Source organism: Dendropsophus ebraccatus, chromosome 7 (assembly GCF_027789765.1).
Source record: "Dendropsophus ebraccatus isolate aDenEbr1 chromosome 7, aDenEbr1.pat, whole genome shotgun sequence".
Lineage (NCBI taxonomy): Eukaryota > Metazoa > Chordata > Amphibia > Anura > Hylidae > Dendropsophus > Dendropsophus ebraccatus.
Genome location: NC_091460.1, coordinates 94,170,486 through 94,195,614, shown reverse-complemented (window position 1 = coordinate 94,195,614; position 25,129 = coordinate 94,170,486). Strand labels below are relative to the sequence as shown.

The 25,129-nt window shown below is 43.3% G+C and overlaps 1 protein-coding gene across 3 annotated transcripts in view; it reads right to left on the bottom strand.

Annotated features, from left to right (window-relative positions):
• Window positions 1-25,129, bottom strand: part of LOC138797578 (BTB/POZ domain-containing protein 2-like) — a 550,827-nt gene that overhangs the window by 176,169 nt on the left and 349,529 nt on the right. The window lies entirely within an intron of this gene.

Here is a 25,129-nt window from a genome sequence, read left to right as displayed (position 1 = left end):
TTTAGGTCCAATCCAAACCAACGATCAGCCAATAATCATTGTCATCAGCTGATTGTTGTCTCTATTACACAGAGCGATAACCAGCAAAATCGGACTGATTCAGGCCCGATTCGGCTGAATATCGCTCCGTGTTATAGGGCCCTAAGTCAGGCCCCCAGCTGCAGCTTCTGATCTCCGCTGATATGGCTACCTAATTTGTCGATCTGGGAAAATAAAAACACAGCAGGGACATCGCTGACATATAAACCCTCAATTGTAGCCCTTTTCTTATCTGTGGTTTCCCTTGAATCCTATCGACTATTATCAGAGCACACCCTGTTTGACCTCACTCCTCAAAAACATTACTGAGAGGTTTATCCCTTCATAATGGTGACCAAGGATGAGCAAAGCAGCTGATATTCCATTTTGCGGGGTTTGTGAATTAAGGTTCAAAATTGTTTAGATTTACAAATCAAATGCAATCTAATTTTAATTAAACAGCCAAACTATAGTAGCTAGAATAGTGGGACTATAACAGAGTTACAAATTTTATAACACATGTTCCTTTAAAAGTGTCAAAAATTGGAAAATGACACTTAAATCATTAATTAAATTTCTGCCATGGACAGCAGCGGACCTCAGTGGATCAGTGACGTAATTTTGTTAAATAAGTGGCGTAATTAATTGTTAAATAAGTGGCGTAAAATGACACTTTCTCCCAGGACAGCAGTGGACATTGGTCGATCACAAAGGATGTTGGTTTATTGGTAGTGTATAATCACCTTTTTTCCATGAACATCATTGGATGCCGATGGGTCAACAGCGTTAATTGAAACTTTATCCCAAGACAGCATAAGACATTGTAAAATGGCAGCCCCATTAGGGGCAATGTCTTAGTCCTAGAAGGCTCTAGAACAGACACCTGCACTCTGACTCTCTTCGACCCCCAGGGTGCCTAGGACAGAAACTAGGAAGGGGCACGGGAAGCACTTTGACTCTCTTTTTGGATGTGGAAGCAGAAGCACTCGGGCTGTCTTCTATCCTGGGGGGCCTAGCATAGACAGTTGAGGTTGGTAACTGTAGTGGGACTTTTTTTTTTTTAATATTGGATAAATGAAAGAAAGCCCCCAATGAATAGACACACACAGAAACTATATATATATATATATATATATATATATATATATATATATATATATATATATATACACACACATATATATATATACACATATGTGTATATATAATAATATATATGGCTCCACTGAGGAGCGGAAACGTTACATGTAAATTTGGCATTTATGGAATAAAAACACATTTGTTTTCACCTTATCTGGGAGTGCTGCAAGAGTTCCTGATACACATATATATATATATATATATATATATATATATATATATATATATATATATAGAATAAGCAAAGTCCTGCAGCACTCCTCAAATGAAAGACAGGTTGATGCCTGGCAGTATGCACAAGGGACCAGTCGTGCAGGATGTATAAAAAAATAGAAAACCGCAGCACTCCAAATAAACTAAAAAAACTGTGGTATTTATTTTCACCCAAAAACTTGCGACGTTTCGCTCTCACTGACAGCTTTATCAAGCAGTGTGCAACATGTGCTCAAGACATAGTATAAATGTGTTCTCATACAAATAAGATGATTGAAAAGCAATAAATAAATCAAGTGAAATACATATAAAATTCATACAATATACAGTGGCAGTGAATCACAAAATAGGACATATTGAAATAAGTCACCATGTGCATAAGTGACAAAAGTGCAAAACAACTCTAATAGAAAATAATCACGTGCTTTACAGATAAATATTCATGATACATCAATTGGGTACACAGCGGGGGGTCACTCACCAAGGAGACGTTAACAGGTGTGGCAATATCACAAATACACGAGACGTTAGAATAGAAATCATGGCGATTGCACCGGTGCTCACGGCGTCTCTGCAGCACCACTGCGCATGTCCATGTGGCTAGCCAATCCGGTGCCCTGTATACGTCACTGGGCAACCCGACAGATTCATTGGTGGAGTCAGCATCTTTTGTAAACATAACTATAGGAGTTGCTGTGAAAACTGTAGCTCAATAAACAATTAATAAATGCATATATGGGCATATACTCGGTAATAGACACACTCACACCTCCGCAGCCCAGCGCTCCGATTATCATGGGAAACAGGTCCAGCCCGCCGGCACATACCCAACCATCGGTCAGCCACCCGCCGGCAAGGCTAAACGAGAGAACGTATTAGTGAAAACCGCAGGAGCACCGGCACCGGAACCCCGTGCGATTCACTTAACATTCACCCCATGGGGGCCAAGGCTTAGGATAAAACAAACACACCACCGAGTGGGGAGTGTAACGAATAAATAAACAATGATGTGAAAAAAACGCAACAGTGTGCACAGCAACATAGTCCATATAGTCAAGATGTTAAATATAATGCCACCGTCATCCTGGATCTTGTTAACCCCATGTGTCCCACAAGTAAATTGCTTGATCCTTCACATCTAGATAGAAAGAAAGAAAGAAAGAAAGAAAGAAAGAAAGAATAATTAATTATACAAATATATACATATATACAGAGCAACATGTTGTTACAATAGTCCAGTCAACCCTAGGACATGCAATAACAGAAAACAACAAAAGAAGAGGCAGAGCGACTATCTGAGATATCTAGGCAATATTTTAAAATCGACATTGAGACCCTTGGGTTTAAGGGAGTCAAGTTCGTGGATCCACCATAGTTCTTTCCTCTTGAGTATGGCTAGCCTATCCCCCCCCTCTGGTAGGCACAGGAATATGATCAATAATCATCGCTCTGAGATCACTCTCATGGTGATGATTTTCAGTAAAGTGCTTCGGCACAGGAAGATCCATCCGTTGTGTACGGATGGTATACCTGTGTTGGTTAAGCCTGTGTTGGTTAAGTATCTCCCTTTACAACGTACTTACAATTGACACACCTCCTGCACGGAAAGCAGCCATCTCTAAGTGGACCAAGCAATAATTGGGTTGGAGGTCTGTCATTATGGGTACTAGCTTTGACTAGTCTATCTTGCAGACTAGGTGGTCTTTTATAGGACAATAGAGGTTTGTTTTGGAATTCAACAATGTTAGGAAAGCTCCTAGTAAGGATAGGCCAATGGATTCCGTTTGTTTCGGAGTTTAGTGGTATCAGCGGCCAGATAGCACAGATTTTACACATACATTGGCCTATCCTTACTAGGAGCTTTCCTAACATTGTTGAATTCCAAAACAAACCTCTATTGTCCTATAAAAGACCACCTAGTCTGCGAGATAGACTAGTCAAAGCTAGTACCCATAATAACAGACCTCCAACCCAATTATTGCTTGGTCCACTTAGAGATGGCTGCTTTCCGTGCAGGAGGTGTGTCAATTGTAAGTACGTTGTAAAGGGAGATACGTTCACCCATCCCAACACAGGCAAAATGTACAGAATTAAGGGGAATTTAACTTGTAATTCTTCATGGATCATCTACGCTCTTTGGTGCCCATGTTCCCTTCTTTATATTAGTGAGACTACTTATGATGCTAAGACTCGGCTTAACCAACACAGGTATACCATCCGTACACAACGGATGGATCTTCCTGTGCCGAAGCACTTTACTGAAAATCATCACCATGAGAGTGATCTCAGAGCGATGATTATTGATCATATTCCTGTGCCTACCAGAGGGGGGGATAGGCTAGCCATACTCAAGAGGAAAGAACTATGGTGGATCCACAAACTTGACTCCCTTAAACCCAAGGGTCTCAATGTCAATTTTAAAATATTGCCTAGATATCTCAGATAGTCGCTCTGCCTCTTCTTTTGTTGTTTTCTGTTATTGCATGTCCTCGGGTTGACTGGACTATTGTAACAACATGTTGCTCTGTATGGCTGGGTTCACACTATGTATATTTGAGGCTGTATTTGTGAGGCTGTATAGCAACCAAAACCAGGAGTGGATTGAAAACACAGAAAGGATCTGTTCACATAATGTTGTAATTGAGTGGATGGCCGTCATTTAATGGCGAATTTTTGCTGTTATTTTAAAACAACGGCTGTTATATTAAAATAATGGCAGTTATTTACCGTTATATGACGGCCATCCACTCAATTTCAACATTGTGTGAACAGAGCCTTTCTGTGTTTTCAATCCACTCCTGGTTTTGGTTGCTATGAGGACCTGACTTGAGGACCAAATACTGCCTGAAATATACGTAGTGTGAACCCAGCCTATATATGTATATATTTGTATAATTAATTATTCTTTCTTTCTATCTAGATGTGAAGGATCAAGCAATTTACTTGTGGGACACATGGGGTTAACAAGATCCAGGATGATGGTGGCATTATATTTAACATCTTCACTATATGGACTATGTTGCTGTGCACACTGTTGCGTTTTTTTCACATCATTGTTTATTTATTCGTTACACTCCCCACTCGGTGGTGTGTTTGTTTTCTCCTAAGCTTTGGCCCCCATGGGGTGAATGTTAAGTGGATCGCACGGGGTTCCGGTGCCGGTGCTCCTGCGGTTTTCACTAATACGTTCTCTCGTTTAGCCTTGCCGGCGGGTGGCTGACCGATAGTTGGGTATGTGCCGGCGGGCTGGACCTGTTTCCCATGATAATCGGAGCGCTGGGCTGCGGAGGTGTGAGTGTGTCTATTACCGAGTATATGCCCATATATGCATTTATTATTTGTTTATTGAGCTACAGTTTTCACAGCAACTCGTATAGTTATGTTTACAAAACATGCTGGCTCCACCAATGAATCTGTCGGGTTGCCCAGTGACGTATACAGGGCACCGGATTGGTTAGCCACATGGACATGCGCAGTGGTGCTGCAGAGACGCCGTGAGCACCGATGCAATCGCCATGATTTCTATTCTAACGTCTCGTGTATTTGTGATATTGCCACACCTGTTAACGTCTCCTTGGTGAGTGACCCCCCGCTGTGTACCCAATTGATGTATCATGAATATTTATCTGTAAAGCACGTGATTATTTTCTATTAGAGTTGTTTTGCACTATTGTTACTTATGCACATGGTGTACGAGATCACTTATCCAGGCAGGATACGTGGTGTCCTCTGGTGTCCGGCGCTGAACGGGTCTTCCAATAATTTCCAAAAGATGATTGAAGTCGTAGTGCTAAAACCTTAAACTACTTTATTGCATGACGTAAAAACACTATAAATACGTTTCGAGGATCATGCCTCTTCATTAGATAATTAAAAACATACAAACAAGCTCTCTATTTATGATGGACCGACGCGGCAGCACCTGCAGTGATTGTGACGGCTACGGAGAAGTTTTTTGCACCTACAAGTCTTACAATAATTGTGAGTCTTGCACATAAAACATCGTTATAAAACAAAGACCCTTTACTTTAAATGCATGAAAAAGTAAGGGGATACAACGAACTATTGAAACGCTGAATACGCAGTACCAAGAAGTAATCAAGCACTACTTGACATTTACTTATGCGCCGTTGCTAAATCACATTATGGTTTTAACTATATAATTTTTTTTTTTTTTTTATCATTATACAATTTTCTTTCCACTCTATGATACAATTTTAATTTTAATTGGTGTAAATTCATAAAAAGATGTCTTTTATTATATGATCATTGAATACATGTGTCATAAGCTCTACCACTGTATATGTTCATTCCCCTTCCCAAGTCCACGTGTTTAAATATACCAACTCCGCATTCCACGTACAAATAGTCCCAGTGTTTAATTGTAACTGACGGCATATACCTATATCATCATCTATACATTTAGCTTGCTAGACAATATGGAATATTTTAACACTAGGAACAAAAACAGGGAAGCTCTTATTTTAGAACTCACGTCCTCAGACTCTTTTTCGCAAAATAATCCGTCCCACATAGTGCCCCCATCTGACAACCTGGATAATGAAAATATACAACAATTACTACAGGAATTAGAACATCAACTACAGGATGAACTAAGACATGGGATAGACATGGATTTCCTCAAAATCTACATGAAAGAGAACCTGGCACCAAGAGGATTCAGAATCACTACAGATCCCACATTCAAAAATGACCCAGAATTTTTAAAGATCTGGAACACCCTACTAGATGATTTCTCCTTCAAGTTGATGGAGCAGGTATTACTGAAGAGAAAAACGCTGAGAGATAATGTAATAGCAGACATAAATAAAAAACTTACAGAACTAAAACCATTCATCTCTACCAAAGAATTCCTACTACAGAACCAGGACATCAACAATAGAATTATGCAGCTGCAGAAGGATACTATATACAAGAAAGCCAATAAATTACACCGGGACAGAGAAGACAAACGACGTGAAATATATAGAACTTGGAACAAAAAGAACAGGAAGTCAGAGGATGCTCTGTGGAATAAAAAAACAGATGAACTAACCACTGAAGCACAAACGCTAGAAGATTTCAAAACACAAGGTTCCCCCAACAAACATGCACAAAAAAAACCCTACAGGTCTTACAATAGAACAACATATACCACAAACCATTTCATAAAGAAAGGGACCTATAATGGGGATAAGGATAATTCCTCAAAGCCCAAAACATACACTAAAACATATACCAACAGCTCCAAAAGAGGACCGTATTCCGGACTCAGAAACTCACCACCTGCCCACAATATAACCAACCGCAAGAAGGAGAGGAGTACCGATCCTCCCGCTATGCCCTCCATTCAATGCAGCAATAATTTGCCCATTACATCCCTAGGAAACAGCACGCCAACGAGAACTCCTAAGCAATCCCTCAACGACCTAAAAGAAATCAGAAAAAACATAGATAGAATAAAAGCGAAGTACCGAGAATCGAACATCCTCCAAAACTCACCCCAGTCAAATAACATTGGCCAGAAGGGAAATGGCCCATCGATTAACGTTTATGAGAATACACCACAAAAAGAATCTGGTGAATCCTTTTTTACAGTACACTTCAGTCCGATCAATTCACCAGTCTTGCCAGAACGAGAAGGCAATACAGTTATCGGAACAAACAATATCATAATTGATAACACAGCTTACAACAATAAGGCCACTGTACCCTTTTTGCAGCCTGGAACCTTTAGAAATACCGCCACAGGGAATTATATTAAAGAAATAACATCAGAAATGCCTTTTTTGGAACCAAGCCCAAATCCAAAGACCAAAGAAAAAGAAAAACATCTCATCACCAGTTTCTTCCCCCTGAGGACACCACAGAAGCACAAAAGAAAAAATCGAGACGAGGAAGAAGAGGTGGACTCGAGAAAAGAAGAATTAGAAGAAGGTATGCACAACAACAAAAAAGAAAGGAAACAACAGTATTGAAAACAACCACCAACGAGAGCAATAACCAAAATAACCAAAATATAAAAATTTTCAATTTATCAACACATATTTTGAACACGAACGAATTATCTCTACTGCAGAAGGGACTGTCATTCTGTCCACAAAACCAAACAAAGAACTTTGATGTGTATTTAGATCTACACAAATTCATTAGGAAATTGACGTTACAAAGACATTTTTCTCTTCCGTCTAATCAGAGCAGAATTTCGTCCAAAGACGAAGTTTCTGCCAATCCAGTTAAAGGCAAACACCCTAAACTGCAGATTAAATCCAAATTTTACCCGGTGGAGAGCCAGGGACCCTCCATTAAAACGTTTTTAGATGCAGTCTCAGAAGATATAAACTGCCTAATACCAACAAAAATATGCACAAAGAAAGAAGAAAGACTAAGTAAGGGAGAACACCAGGCCCTCAAAACATTTAGATCCAACAATGAACTCGTAATCAGATCGGCAGATAAGGGAGGGGGGATCGTGATACAGGACTACCATGATTACCATACAGAAGCACTAAGGAATCTCCAAGATCTAAAATATTATAAGGTCATGGAAATAGATCCTTTCCCTGAATTGCAACAACAAGTAACCAGACTAATTGAAGATGCCTTTGCTAGGGAAATCATTACCAAGGAGGAAAAGAAATTCCTGCTAATCCGGAATCCCACCAGACCGTTTAATTATCATCTTCCTAAGGTCCATAAATCTGAAACCAACCCACCAGGAAGACCTATTATTTAGGGCATAAATAGCTCACTATGCAATATATCCCAATACCTTGATCTATTACTACAGGAATATGTGCTAAATTTGGATTCCTATCTAAAAAATTCGGATTCATTGATAAGCCTTTTAAAAAATGAAACATGGTCTAATGAGACCATTATGCTAACGATGGACGTTTCTGCACTTTATACAAACATCAAGCACAACATAGGACTAGAATGTATTCACAGCTTCCTACTACAAGACACAAAAATACCAGAAGACCAAAGAAATTTCCTAATAAAATGTTTAAAATATATATTGGAGAACAACTTCTTCGAATATAATGGCGTAATTTACCATCAAATATGCGGGACAGCCATGGGGACAAGAGTGGCACCGGCTTACGCAAACCTGTTTATGGGCAGGTTTGAAGAAAAATTCATTAAAACACACGCCTTATATCGTAAGAATGTAAAATTATATAAGCGCTATATAGACGATCTGTTCCTCTTATGGGAGGGGGAGAGTGGAGAAAATCGACAAGTTTGTAAGTGACATCAACCAGAATAATTGGGGAATAACCCTTGTACCGCATCACTCTAAAATACAGATAGAATTTTTAGATCTACCAATATATCATGATCAACATAAATTTCTCACAGCCACTTACTTCAAACCCGTCGACTCTAACAGCTATCTTCCCTTTGATAGCAGCCACTCCAAACAATGGAAAGTGAACATTCCCTTCGGACAATTCAGAAGAGTGAGGAAGAACTGTACATTAGAAAGCAAATACAAAGAACAGGCGTCCATCATCCATAAGAGATTTAAATCAAAAGGTTTCCCGGAGGAACTAATTAGAGAAGCAAAAATAAGGGCAGGAGCCCTTACACAGGACGTTTGCTTGGAAGAAAAAGAAAAATTAGAAGAAAAAGAACAAACTCAATCCTCAAACTTCATCACCACTTATACCACGGATCACAATAAACTAAGGCAGATACTAAAAAAACACTGGCACATTTTAAAACTGGATCCATTCATAAAAGATGTCATACCTGACAAACCAAGAATCATTTACCGTAGGGCACCCAACTTAAAGTCTGATAGCCCCTAGTAGACTGCGTAAACACACAAAAGGATTGAGAAAAACCATCAACTCATCCAAAGGAATCCACAAATGCGGGAAGTCCAGATGTTTATGCTGCCTCTCCTTAAAAACCGGAATAACAGACTTTAGCAGTAGAGAGGGTAAAAAATTCCCTATCAAATTTTTTCTTACATGCGCCTCCAGTTATGTTGTATACGTGATAGAATGCCCATGTTCATATCAATATGTCGGGCGTACGACTCAGCCATTACACCTGAGATTAAACGGTCACAGACTTAATATCAAAAGAGGCTTCCAAAAACACGGACTGTCCAGGCACTTCTCCGAAAAACACAACTGCGATTTCAGGAAATTGATAATCTATCCTATTGACCACATACCTGCGCATGTGAATAATAGACTCGGTAATCTAATTAGAAAAGAGATGTATTGTATATATATCGCTTGAATACACTTCAACCCAGAGGATTAAACGAGATCACAGAAATGATTGAGTAACTAACTCCGTAACAATATGTTCAGAGAATGGGAAATTTTCTGCCTACACAGTTTAACACTTACCTCTGTTTATGAACATCATGCCCTACTTTTGAGTATTTATCTATTTTTTAGTATTATTTTTTGCGGAGAACATTCTAAGCTCCGAAGGAGCTAATACCATCAAGAAAAGGCTGCTCCGTCTGTTCCGTTTGGAATAGCGACATCTTGGGAGGTCACTCGAGATGGCGCTGTCCTCCGGGATCAGATGGTACGCTGTAGGCTTAATCATTAATCTTGCCGAAATAAAAGACCAGGTATAGCGGGCTGACCCTCTGACTTCCCCTCTGGGTTGACCCGAACACCCGGTATCACGGTCGCGAATAGGTCCATCTTCCTCTGCACCACCGGTGCTGGTAGGTGTGGGACGGAAAAGATTATGTGCAACAAATAAGGAGCAACATCCGCGAAACCCCGAGTCAGATATCCCAGATACCCTTCCATGTCATCATTATATTCCAATAACAACGGCAATCCCCTTATGAGCTTCCGTTCCCCACAATAAAGATATCTATAACAAAAGTAACTATCACATTGATGACAAACTTACTATGAATCACCATTCTTTATGAAGAACAAAAAATAACTGTCCCGCGGAGATCTGTCTAACAAGGATTTGAACATAGGATGCCGGCTGCTGGGGTCGGGACATTTGTCAGCACACCACCCAGCAGGTCCATTCTAGGATAGAGATTTGGAGCTAGAACTAGGCATCCCTCATACATATTAAAAGCAAACTGGTGTTAGCCTATATATATATATATATATATATATATAAAAAATGTCTGTATGTATTTTTATGCACTTTTATATATTTATTTATGATCAAGCACAAGTATGAATCTTCCAAGGACATTGCATTGGAAGTTTTGAACAAAGAATAGTAATAAACTGAAGACGATAGCACAACCAATGACAATTCACCCCGGGAAATTCGAATTCAGAATCTCCTGCGTCGGTCCATCATAAATAGAGAGCTTGTTTGTATGTTTTTAATTATCTGATGAAGAGGCATGATCCTCGAAACGTATTTATAGTGTTTTTACGTCATGCAATAAAGTAGTTTAAGGTTTTAGCACTACGACTTCAATCATCTTTTGGAAATTATTGGAAGACCCGCTCAGCGCCGGACACCAGAGGACACCACGTATCCTGCCTGGATAAGTGATCTCGTACACCGATTTCTCCTACCGACTCTGTCGGATCCCTGGTGGGCAGCGGGCGTTCAAAGCATCTGGCGGTGTCGGGCTCGTAGCACGACCCGCAAAGGTGAGCAACATCCTATTACTTACTCATACATTAACCTACCCTGCAGAATCACACTATGTGTGCCGTGCGCTGTATTCCCCCTTTTTCTTTCCAGCACTTATGCACATGGCGACTTATTTCAATATGTCCTATTTTGTGATTCACTGCCACTGTATATTGTATGAATTTTATATGTATTTTGATTTATTGATTGCTTTTCAATCATCTTATTTGTATGAGAACACATTTATACTATGCCTTGAGCACATGTTGCACACTGCTTGATAAAGCTCTCAGTGAGAGCGAAACGTCGCAAGTTTTTGGGTGAAAATAAATAACACAGTTTTTTGAGTTTATTTGGAGTGCTGCGGTTTTCTATTTTTTTATACATCCTGCACGACTGGTCCCTTGTGCATACCGCCAGGCATCAACCTGTCTTTCATTTGAGGAGTGCTGCAGGACTTTGCTTATTCTATATATATATATATATATATATATATATATATATATATATATATATGTGTATCAGGAACTCTTGCAGCACTCCCAGATAAGGTGAAAACAAATGTGTTTTTATTCCATAAATGCCAAATTCACATATAACGTTTCCGCTCCTCAGTGGAGCCATATATATTATTATATATACACATATAATAATATTATATATATATTTTATGTCGAGGAAAATTGCTCTTATCTAACGGTTGAACGGGCCATCCAACTGCTAAAAATAGAAATAAAAACCTAGTCAATTGGGATACACATAAATAGACTGGAAAACCCCACCCACAACAGCACTGACCATGTGAAGGAGAATGGAATACAGAAAAGGCAGGATTAAAAAAGGCTTTACAGCAGGGGTGGGGAACCTCCAGCCCGCGGGCCGCATCAACCCTGCTGACAGTCAGTGACCCCAACACCCATATCCCCTCGTACTGCTTTGCCCGAAAACGTGCCTACTTGTGGGACACAACCACTAGGGGTTCTACGACTGCAGAATGGCCCTCCCTCCCTTCTCAGCAAGACTCCCAACAGGGTCAAGTGTCTCCTGCCATCCTCAGAGGAGAAGCTGCCACTATCTTAAGTGCACACCCTGAATTGCAAGCCTTATTGGCTTTTCTGCCATCAAAGACCGATATGGATTCCATTGCCCAAGACTTGAAAACGGCATGGAAACAGGACTTGGGAGTGGTTAAGGCCGATATTGCTTCCCTACAAACTCAAGTCCACGATCTAGAGACTTCTCATTCCGCTATCCAACATACTGTGGATGAAATGCAAACCCAATTGGCGGCTCAGTCCAAGCAGCAACAGACCCTCTTTGCGCACCTGGATGATCTGGAGAACCGCAATAGGTGGAACGATATTAGAATCAGAGGTGATACACCATGCTCACGTCTCTAAAACTCCCTGTATGCTGTCTCTGGACGCAGAGAAGGCATTTGATCGGGTGAACTGGGGCATTCTAGAGGGGGTACTCAGGGGGGTGGGACTGGGTCGGGTGATGTTAGATCGAATTATGGCGTTATACAATTCTCCCCAAGCATACCTTAGAATAAATGGGTCACTCTCCTCACTGTTTCGCATACACAATGGCACCAGACAAGGCTGCCCCCTCTCCCCGATCCTGTATGTCTTAGTTATGACGCACCTTATGAGGGACATTAGGCAACAAACTGAAATAGCTGGGATTACAGTGGGGCCCCTACAGTTAAAAGCCTCTGCATTTGCAGATGACCTCCTTCTGTACCTCACGAGTCCGGAGACGTCCTAGCCCGCACTAATGCATACTTTATTCGCCTTCAGCGTAGTGAGCAACTACAAGATAAACTTATCTAAAAGTGTCGCACTTGAGGGGCGTGGCTTGGACATGGCGGAGTAGGCAGCACAGAGCTTGAGCTCCGGTCCCTCTCCACTACAATACCTGCTTTCAGCAATACTTATCTCCCACAGCAACACCCGAATGCAACGGAGAAGGCGTAGGAACACCCGCAGCCTCAATCCAGCTGACAGTTTGGGCTCTATGGAGCGTTATCTCCGCAGCACCCGCACGAACCCTGAACCGGACGAGATGGCGGGCCCGCGGGCGGTGAGGGCGGCATCTTCTCCTTCCTGCTCAGCATCGTCCCCGGCGGGGACAGACGTATCCAGCCTGGCAGACGACCACTCTGGGGGAGCGGAGGGGGCCCGCTCTCCGCCAGCGGCTGGACCCTCAGACACGGCCGTCTCACCACACGGCCCGCCATATTCAGCTGCGCCACGGGCGCCATCTTGGACACATGTTGCGGCCTCACAGGAGACTACTCCAGCACAGGTCAGTCCGGGAAGGCAGAGGGGAGAGATAGAGGATGACGCCTGGGACTGGAAGGCGCATCTTAAGGCTATGCCCACCAGATCTGAGATGAACTCTCTTTTTGCCAATTTGGAAGCTTCCCATAAACAGGACTTGGCCGCCATTCATAAAGATTTGCATTCATTGGGGCACAGGCTTGTCGAGGCCGAAGAGACCCAGGAACAGACATATACTGTTCTCGACCAGCACAGACAAGCGATTCTCCATAATGCCACTCAGATAGCTGAGATACAGCTCCATCTTGATGATTTGGAGAATCGCCACCGTCGCAACAATCTGCGCATAAGAGGCCTGACTGAGGAGATAGGCGCAGCTCAACTAGAGGAATGGGCTATGGAGTTCTTCTCTGATCTGTTGCGCAGCCCCCCAGAACACAAGATAGAGATTGACCGCATACACCGCACCCTGGGCCCTAAACCTACGGATCCACAGCGTCCACGTGATATAATATGCAGGATCCACTTCTATAAAGAAAAGGAAGCTATCCTTAACAGGGCGCGAGAGATCAAGGATCTGACTTTTAAGGGTTGTCCGGTGATTCTGCTACCGGATTTGGCGAGACGTACTCTGTTATTGCGCAAGGCAGTGCGGCCTATCCTGATGGCCCTCCGCGAGAAAGATATCTCTTATAGATGGGGTTACCCGTTCCAATTGCATGCTAAGAAGGATGGAAAATCGGCTGTGTTCCGGTCCCTGGGGGACCTTCCTCACTTTCTAGGAACGTTTGAAATCCCTATGGTGTCACTCCCTGATTGGCCATCGGTCTGCAGTTTGCCAATTCCACCACCAGGAGAGAGTTGGTAACGGGTGGAATCCAGATCCCAGAGGAAGGCGCGCCGCCAAAGGGAGAAGACGCCATGAGCATTTTCTGCTGTGTATTTGTTTGCATCTCCATACCTATGTTACAGGGTGTTGCGAAATTAGTCCTGAGTTTATATTCTGCTGAATTTATGGTTTATGTTATGTTACTATATTTTGGTGGAGGGGGATACGTTGCGTAGGTTGTCGGAGACATTAGTCTACTAGTGCGCCTTAGAGACGTCTCAGTCTCAACTTTGCTTGTTTGTTCATTCGTATTCGGTGTATTGTAATGTTCGTGTGTTTGTTATGTCTGTCTTGTGTCGGTCTGTCTATGTGTGGTTCGTCTCCACGTCCCCCCCTCCCCCTCCTCTTTCTCCCTCCACTCCTTCCATTCCTTTTTTCCTTTCCCCTTATTGCCGTATCAGAGGAGGTCTCATGCTATGTTGCTCCTTAGCTCATCCTTATGGCTAATGTGACGATTTGTACATATAATGTCAGGGGCCTCAACAATCCCTCCAAACGAGGACAAGTCTTATACCGCATGCACAAGAAAAGGGTAATGGTGGCCATGTTTCAGGAGACACATTTTACAGCCCAAGGTACCCCAAAGTGGTCCTCTAAATACTACACCACTTGGCTTCATGGGACTCACCCTGACAGGAAGGTCTGTGGTGTCTCCATCGCCTTGCACAAGGCGTTGCAGCACGAGATCATAGATACGAAACGGGATGATGAGGGCAGGTTTTTATTTGCTAAAATTAAGTTATCTTCTACTGTGTTGACACTTGCCAATGTTTATTTCCCAAACCAGGGACAAGTGGCCTTTGGCCTCAAGGTGTTGCAGGAGCTGGCAAACTTTGCGGACGGTTCCAACATTGCCCTAGGTGGGGACTTCAACCTCTGTTTTGACCCGTCCCTGGATTCCTCGACAGGTAGGTCCTCTGTCCCTAAGAATGCCATTCATAGACTTAAAAAGGAGCTGTCCCGCATGCACCTGGTTGACCTTTGGAGGTTGTTGCACCCGGGAGTCAAGGACTTTAGTCATCATTCCCAGGCCAATAACAGCTACTGTAGGCTGGATCACCTTTTTATCTCCCATGCCCTTCTGGATTATGGTCCTAAGGCCTCCATTGACATCTTTCTGTGGTCTGATCACGCCCCAGTTCTGGGATCTTTTGGACAGGCATGCCGCCGCTCGAGAGGTTATAATTGGCGCCTTAATGATAATCTCCTAAATGACATTCTGTGCCTCTCTGACCTCAAAAAGGCCATAGCCGAATTTGAGAGAGTTCATGCAGAGGATCCTACTAGTCTGCCCATCAAATGGGAAGCACTTAAATGTGTCCTCCGGGGCATATTTATCTCCCATGGCGCACGTCTCAAGAGGGAGAATGCCGCCAGGCTGAAGAAACTGCTGGCGGATCTGGACCACAGAGAGATGTCAAATAAGTCTGCACCTACACCTGCACTAATTGCAGAGATCCTTTCTCTTAGACAAGCCATTTTATCCATCTTAGATAAGAGATCCCTATGCTTTCGAGATAAAATGAGATGCAATTACTTCGAATATGGGGACAAGAGTGGCAGGCTTCTAGCACGAACATTACATCCCAGAGCATCCCAATCATACCTGTTCTCTGTTAACTCCCCCTCTAAGGGTTTAGTGCACTCCACCTCTGATATCTTGGAGGAATTCCGGAAGTATTATTCTTCCCTATATAACCTGCAGACAGGGAGTTGCGAGTCTCCAGACATGATTGCGGACAGAGATGCTTACTTAGCGGAACACGCGCCAGTACAGATTGCTGCACCTGAGGCCTCCACTTTGGAGGGGGACTTCACAGCAGAGGAGATGGCGGTTGTTCTGAAGGCGTTGAAGGCGGGCAAGAGCCCGGGCCCTGACGGGCTTTCTCCTAGATTTTATAAAGTTCTTGGGGAGTTCTGCCTTCAACGCTATTTCGGGGGACTGTCCTTTCCCTGCTCAGGCCCTTAGAGCACACATAACAGTGCTGCCAAAACCTGGCAAGGATCTCATGATATGTGGGAACTTCCGACCCATATCCTTGATCAATATCGATCTGAAGATTTACTTGCCGGGAGGCAAGAGATAATACCATCAAAACAATCTCCCTGATCTCCAGAGCTCGCCCTTCAGGAAGCCCCTTGTGCCTCTTGTCCATTGACGCCGAGAAGGCATTTGATAGAGTCCACTGGGGCTTCCTGGAAGCGCCATTGCGAGCTATAGGGTTGGGCCCTAAATTCATTGAACGTACCATGGCCTTATACAAGGGTCCCTCTGCACAGGTCAGAGTTAACGGCTCCCTGTCCGATCCATTTGGGGTTTCGAATGGCACCAGACAGGGATGTCCTTTGTCTCCCTCCTTATACATACTGGTAATGGAATCATTGGCCAATGCACTCAGGGGGAATGGCTCGGTGCGGGGAATGCAGGTGGGGCAGCGGGAGCATAACCTTTCCCTGTTCGCTGATGACTTACTGCTCTACCTGTCCTCGCCGCGACTCAGTCTCCCTAGTGTATTGAAGGAGTTTGAGACTTTCGGGGTGCTAAGTAATTTTAGAGTAAATCTGCAGAAGTTGGATATCCTAAACATCACAGTCCCAGCCGAGGAGGTTGAGTCCTTGCGGGATAGCTTCCCATTCAGGTGGAAGTCTGATCATATAAAATACTTGGGGGTGACAATACCGGCCGATCCGAACCTTCTCTTTGAACTAAATTTCAAACCTTCATTAGCCCAAATGGAGAAGGATCTTCACAACTGGGGCTCCCTCCCATTATCATGGTTTGGTAAAATGAGTGTGCTGAAAATGGACTCGCTACCTAAGTTTTTATATGTCTTCCAGACGGTTCCTCTGAGTGTCCCAGGATCCTTCCTGAGGAGGCTCCGACGACTCGCTTCTAAATTTATATGGGGGAACTCCAGGGCTAGACTTGGCCATGCCCTACTGGTTAGAACAAAGCTTGGGGGTGGAGCTGCCATACCGGATTTCATTCTCTATCATAGAGCGGCTATAGCCACTTGTGTATTGGATCTCCAACATCATGGTCATTCTAAACTATGGGTGGAGATTGAACACTCGCTTAATGCACATAAAGCTAGGGGAGTTTTTTGGATCCCTGGTGCGGTGGCGGTGGGGGACTTGGGGCTGTCGCCTATGCTGTCCACCCTTCTTGGGGCCTGGAGACGCTTTGCAGTTAAAAATGGCTTTGCCACCATCCCTGGCCCACTCACCCCACTGCTAGGGAACCCACACTTCCCTCAGTTTTTAAGTGGCTCTCCCCTATTCCACGGAGGGGACTCTGTCACGCCGAGGATGCGAGATGTAATGTGTCAGACGGGGGTTCGACCCTTGAATGATATCAGGGGCGACGGACCCATGCGGGGGGGGCATGTGGCTCCATTATCTCCAGCTGAAGGGGAAAACTAGGTCCTTGGCTCCCTTGGCGGTGTTGACGGCTTCCTTGACATCATTCGAACATCTCTGTGTGGCCACTGAGGCCCCTACGCACACCATTTCATTGATAAATGGCATTCTTATTTCTGAAGGGACAGGGGACCTGCCCTTGGGGTTCCAGACCGCCTGGCACGGAGAACTTGGTAAAGAGCTTTCCGAAGAAGAATGGTCAAAATCTTTTATCTTGACACATAAATTATCAGTGTCCAGTAGACTTCAGGAACTTAACTATAAAATTCTGACCCAACGGTATAGGACACCAGAAAAATTACATAAAATGTATCCCTCAGTATCCAACCAGTGCTGGAGATGTGCCTCGGCGGTGGGTTCCATGAAGCATATATGGTGGTCCTGCGCACCGGTAGCCTCATTGTGGAAAGGGGTTCAGGACCTATACAACAAGGTCACAGGGGCATCCATAACCTTTACTCCAGAAATGGCTCTTCTCTCGGTGCTGCCTGGCCCTCTCTCCAAAATCAAGAGGGACCTTCTGGGGTATTTCTTGGTGGTGACCAGGCAGATTATACCGAGATTGTGGAAGTCACAGGCTCCCCCCTCCCGAAGCAACTGGGTGGAGGCCTTTAACCTGATCATGCGTATGGAGGAATTGCGATCAGATGAACACAATACAGGGGCCAAATTTAATAGTAAATGGAGATCATGGATTCTCTTTAAAGCCTCTCCAGAGCTCGCCACATGGCTGGCGGGGTCTATGCTCTGAGGGGGTAGGCTGTGACTTCCTATGGATGCCTGGGACCTGATTGACCGGGTACGGTGAGAGCATTTCCCTCACCCCTCCTTTCCTTCACTTTCTTATCCCCTTTGTGTTTCCCTCTCCCCCTTCCCCCTTGTATATATGTTTGTCTTGTTATATGTGGTTGGTTGGGGTTTTCCCCTCCCTTTCTTTTTTTTTGAGTTATTGGTTTTTACTATTTCTCTTGCCTTATGGTTAGGGCAAAGGTATTATTATTCATAACATTTAGGCACTATGTGTTGCAGAATATAAACGCGGCCTCCCATTTTTCTTGCTTTCTCCTTTAATTCTATCTTTAAGGTGTGATGGACTTCTCAGATTGGGGGGAGTGCACTGGGTATGGCCTACATTAGAGTGTTGCGCATTCTGTTTTCATCGCGCTCTCATTGGTAATACTGTTTAACACTATGGATCGCGTTCTTACTGCACTTGATGATGTGCACACATCGCTGTATGGCTCCATCCTTTGTTCATTGCCAATATGACTGTATGTTTCTTGTATGGAAAAATTTTTGTGAATAAAAATATTTTGAACCATAAAAGTGTCGCACTTAATATAAACCTGCCCCAGTCTACTGTTCTAACGCTGAAACAACGCTTTTCCTTCATATGGCGGTCAACCTCCTTTTAAGTACCTGGGGGTCCATATCCCTGTTAAATTCTCAGATACTATGGCACTGAATTTTAACCCCCTATTGTCGGTGTTTGGAGTGGATGTTGCCAAGTGGGACCGCACCGATTTCTCTTTTTTAATCAACATTGTTAAAATGAACCTTCTGCCCCGACTCCTGTACCTGTTTCAAACGGTCCCAATACTACTCCCCCGTTCATTCTTTACCAGTCTGAACCGTCTCTTTTCTCGGTTTGTCTAGGGAAGGACGCGTCCCCGCTTGGCGAGATCCACCCTGACATTGACAAAGTCGGATGGAGGCCTGGCCCTTCCGGACCCTCACAAGTACTACTTGGCAGCGGTGGCCACCAGGGTGTTGGATGGGTTTCACCATGCTCCCACCAAATTATGGGTGAAGTTTGAGAAACATCTCTTTCCTTTTTCCCTGCCCTCCCTACTATGGATTAGACCTGCCTCCTGGTCAGGGTTACAGTTAACATCCCTCCCACTGATCTCCAGGACTGTCCTTTTGACCTTCAGGTACTTACGGACTACGCTACCCCTGTATGAGGCGAACAGCCCGCTTACCCCGGTGTCACGAAACCCAGATTTTCCGGCAGGACACTCAGAGACTCTTTTTCTACTCACGCCCAAAGGTACAGATTTACTCTTTAAGCACATTACGGAGGCGTCCGCTTTAACTTCATATGACACTCTGGTCCCAGCACCAGACAGAACCCCCAGGACGCGATGGCAATACCTCCAGTTGCAACACTTTTACCGCACAATCACTCAGTCCCTCCAATTGCACAGACAGCTGACTCAGTTTGAAAGCCTCTGCATACAGTCTACCGCTCCCACCCATACAATATCCCTATTATATTCTCTATTAAACACACCACCAGACTCATTTAAGACTACCTTTCAATTGGGTTGGGAGACAGAGCTAAATCGTACATTTACGCCGGAAGATTGGGAGAAGGCCTTTCTTTTGTGTTACAAAGCCTCTATCTCCAGCAGGGCCCAGGAGACCAATTATAAAGTTTTGTCCAGGTGGTATAGGGTGCCTACTCTACTGCACAGGATCTATCCCATGGTCCCTGATACGTGCTGGAGATGCAGGCTGGCTAGGGGATCTATGTCCCATATCTGGTGGGGATGTAATCGCCTACAGAGCTTCTGGACAGCAGTGATTGCAATAATCCAGACCATAACAGGGACTCTCCTAGCGAATGATCCCTCTACGCTCTTACTGTTCATGATTCCAGGCCCAGGCCCTAAACTGAAGAAATCCCTCCTGAAGTTCTTATTATTAGCCACTAAAACTGTGATCCCTCGGAGGTGGAGATCAGAGGACCCCCGACTGTGACGGACTGGTTTGCGGAGATCCTATACTTACAGAGAATGGAGGAATTGAGGGCTGACTTGCATAATAGGACCGTTCCTGTAGCACGCTTGTGGTTCCCCTGGGCTGTATTCCTAGACACTCATAAATCCATGGCTGTCCCTCAGACATCTAAGATCCCCACGTAGTCGGAAGCGTAGTTGTTGTTTGGACCTATATACAATACTTACCTTTTTTCTTTGGGAGCCGTGCTGACGTTTCTCTCTTTTTCCTTCGTTGTTCCTTTCTTGTTACCTCCATCCATCGTCTTTTTCCTAGTTATCCCCTACTTCTTTTGTAGTTTTTGTCATGAGTAGAATGACTTCAAACACGTATATACTTTATGTCTGCAAACGCAAAGTTTTGTTATGTGCCTTATAGGTTTGATCTCTTGTGTATTGAAGTATACCATGAAGTTTGAACTATTCCCCACCCTCATTTTTTTCTTTCCTGTACCCTGTTATGATACCGCTCATCAATAAAAGCTTTGAGAAACAAACAAAAAAAAAAAATTCACATCAGGTACAAGGGGCATCACAGAGGGTTAACTACAATAGCAGGGGCACTAGGGGAACAATACTTTGCCTTGCCCCGGGTGCTGCAAACCCACGCTACTAACTGCCACGCATGGTATAACATTGAGTGCGGCCCTCGAATGATTTTATTAATGCCCGACCAGCCCTCGACATGGAAAAGGTTCCCCACCCCTGCTTTACAGTGATTGTGTAAAATAAGAGTGGCAAATTTTACAAAAACCTTAAGAAGATTTTCCCACTATACTGTATAAAAAATAAATAAATGTGTGTGTGTGTGTGTATATATATATATATATATATATATATTTATTTATAAATATGTCACGTACCCACTTACTAACACGTGACAAGGGTGCCACTGCAAGGGGTCAATCTATTTCCACTCAATCTTGCACTCACCTACCCATCAGGTGGCAAACTGAGCATAAATCACACCCCAACACAGTCCCAGCACCTCAACACACACACTGCCACCACCTTTCAAATTAAGTGTGAAAGGACACTGTCAACACACAACACCACTCACTGGCACTCACAGGGTTAAAAAACACTGCATCCAAAGGCTATGGATTCTTAGAGCATACATGGACCAAACTTATTAAAGTTTTAAGCTTATTAAAGTTTTAAGCTAGACAAAAGGTCCAGTGCTTACAAAAATAAAGGTAAAATAAGATGATATACATACATTCAATAACAATAAAAAAGGGAGAAATAAGCAGAAACTATCTAAGACTTAAAATAGTTGTTGCCTTCCCAGGGGGTGGGAGAAATCATGGATCGCAGCTCAGTCAGACTGACCCCCTACACTGCCACCTGTTTTTTCTGTCGCCAACATATTTTATACAGTCAAAACTCAGCTCAGATTTCCGAGCCGCCCATCAGGTGATTAGGATAATGAGTTGTCCCTAATTGGCTGATTAGGTGATAAAGGGGAAGGACCAGGGACACCTCATTGCAGATGTCCTTTAATTGAACCATTGTCCTATGGTTGGGGGGTGCCTGAGTGGCTCTATCCACTCTTTGAAGTAGTTAAGAACTCTAGGTTTCCTGAGACTCTCAATAAACCAGGCCTAGTGTTTCCTGACCAGAGATCCTAAACAAGAGTTTATGATGTTTAGACAAGCTAAAGTATAGTGAGTGGAATACACATAACAGTCTGTAGTGTCTTCTCTAATCTATTTATGAAGATACAGACTGCCTCTGCAGTCTGTATCTTTATACTTTACCTAATCCTCTTCTTCGGTGCAGCAAGGCCGGCGGCGCCATCTTGATTACGTCACTTGCGTTCCAGCGGTGGAACGCAAGGCCCGTAATCAAGATGGCGGTGCCCGGCCTTGCGGCACTGAAGCAGAGGATAGGTAAAGTATAAAGCTACAGACTGCAAATGCAGTCTGTATCCTCATGAAGTCTATCTATGAAGATACAGACTGCCTTTGCAGTCTGTATCTTTATACTTTACCAGATCCTCTGTTCCCTGGCTGTTCCGGCGGCGCCGCCATCTTGATGACGTCACTTGCGTTCCAGCTGTGCATTCCAGCGTCACGTCATCAAGATGGCGGCGCCGCCGGAACAGCCAGGGAACAGAGGATCTGGTAAAGTATAAAGATACAGACTGCAAAGGCAGTCTGTATCTTCATAAATAGACTTCATGAGGATACAGACTGCATTTGCAGTCTGTAGCTTTATACTTTACCAGATCCTCTGTTCCCTGGCTGTTCCGGCGGCGCCGCCATCTTGATGACGTGACGCTGGAACGCACAGCTGGAACGCAAGTGACGTCATCAAGATGGCGGCGCTCACCGGAACAGCCAGGGAACAGAGGATCAGGTAAAGTATAAAGATACAGACTGCAAAGGCAGTCTGTATCTTCATGAATAGACTTAGGGAGAGATGTACTGTCATAATAGGGACAGTTATATTTAGGTGATTGGTTCTCTTTAAATACTGTAAGTAAAATACTTTCATAACCACCTATAATTTAACTGTACACACAATAGAGACAGGGCTGTCCATCTTTATCAATATATATATATATATATATATATATATATATATATATATATATATATATATATATATATATATATATATATAGTGGTGTGAAAAAGTGTTTGCCCCCTTCCCCATTTCCTGTTTTTTTGCATGTTTGTCACACTTAAGTGTTTCGGAACATCAAACCAATTTAAACAATAGTCAAGGACAACACAAGTACCAAAACAAATTTATAAGGGCCAAAAGCCCAGATCACATCCAGTAAACCTACCACTAAGTAAGACGTAACTTTTAATAACTTTCAAATAGAAATAATAAGTATAAAGTTGTGCTCATTAAAATCACAGAGCTTCCATAACCTTCTACAGTGAATCAACCTATATCTGTATAGTCATAGTAGCTGCAGACTACTGACTACCTCGTAGTATAATACTATCTAACTGGGCTATGAAAGCAATGAATTGGACAACACAAGTAAACACAAAATGCAATTTGTAACACTGAAGGTGTTTATTATTAACCTCTTAAGGACATATGACGTACCCGTACGTCATATATGTCCTCAATAGCACTTCAAAGCGGGGCCGCGCGGCGACCCCGCTTTGAAGCGCCACAGTCCCGGGTGCCACGTGTAGCCCGGGACCTCCGCTATTAGCGGGCACGGACTGATCGCCGTGCCCACTAATTAGCTAATCTGAGCCAGCTGTCAAAATTGACAGCTGCCTCCGATTACCGGAGGCAACCGTTCACTGGTGTCTAGTGGGCGATCTCCCTGTCTGATGCCGGCCGGGGACTCGTCCAAGATGGCGCCATCCCCGCCTCGGCACTCGTTTGTATTCGGTTGCAGCAGCTGAAAGCAAACGAGTGCCGATCTCATTGATCTTTGCTGTATATCTATACAGCAAAGATCTCAATGAGAGATCAAAGTATATATACTAGAAGTCCCCTAGGGGGGCTTCTAGTATATGTGTAAAAAAAAAAAAAAAAAAAAAAGTGTTGTTAAAATAGTAAAAAGCTCCCTCCCCTAATAAAAGTTTGAATCACCCCCCTTTTCCCAGGTTTTAAATAAAAGTAAACAAATAAATAAACATGTTTGGTATCGCGCGCGTGTGTAATCGCCCGAACTATTAATTAATCACATTACTGATCTCGCACGGTAAACGCCGTCAGCGCAAAAAAATCCCAAAGTGCAAAATTGCGCATTTTTGGTCGCATCAAATCCAGAAAAAATGTAATAAAAAGCGATCAAAAAGTCGTATATGCGCAATCAAGGTACCGATAGAAAGTAAACATCATGGCGCAAAAAATGACACCTGACACCACAGCCCCATAGACCCAAGAATAAAAGTGTTATAAGCCTGGGAATGGAGCGATTTTAAGGAACGTATATTTGTTAACAATTTTACAGGCCATCAGATACAATATAAGTTATACATGTTATATATCGTTTTAATCGTAACGACTCGAGGAACATGCATAACAAGTCAGTTTTACCCCACGGCGAATGGCGTAAAAACACAGTCCCCCCAAATAAAAGAAATGTGTTTTTTTTTTTTCAATTTCACCACACTTTGAATTTTTTTCTGGTTTTGCAGTGTACTTAATGCAAAAATTCAGCCTGTCATTGCAAAGTACAATTAGTGACGCAAAAAATAAGGGTTTCTAGGTGGAAAAATGCAAGTGCTATGGCCTTTTAAACACGAGGAGGAAAAACTGAAAACGCAAAAACGAAAATGGGCCCCGCGGTTAAAGAGTCACTGTCATTTTTTTTTTTTTTTTTTCAAAAATCAATAGTCCAGGCGATTTTAAGAAACTTTGTAATTGGGTTTATTAGACAAATATGCTATTATCTGCATATAAAAAGCCTTACCCCAGGTGCCCCTCCCTCCTCTTTTCCATCCACTGCAAAAAATCTGGAAATTGTGACTTGTTGCATCAGAGGTACCCAGTCTGGTCTATAGAGAGGGGAGGGGGGAGGAGGGAGTTAGCCGACAGCAGAAAGCAGATAACAGAGGATTACAGGCAAGGAGCTGAGTGAACGCTGTAATCAGAACTCAGAGAGGTCAGTGGTGACTGTCAGAGGAGATAAAGGGTGAGGTATTTGTAGATTAACTCTTTGTTGTCCTGTTTTGGTGTCTTATTTAGCTCTCTCCATAGGAGAACAATGAAGACAAAGGGGAGAGCTTCAAATTGCTTTTTCATGATAAAAATGCATTTTTCGGCTAATAAACCCAATTACAAAGTTTCTTAAAATCGCC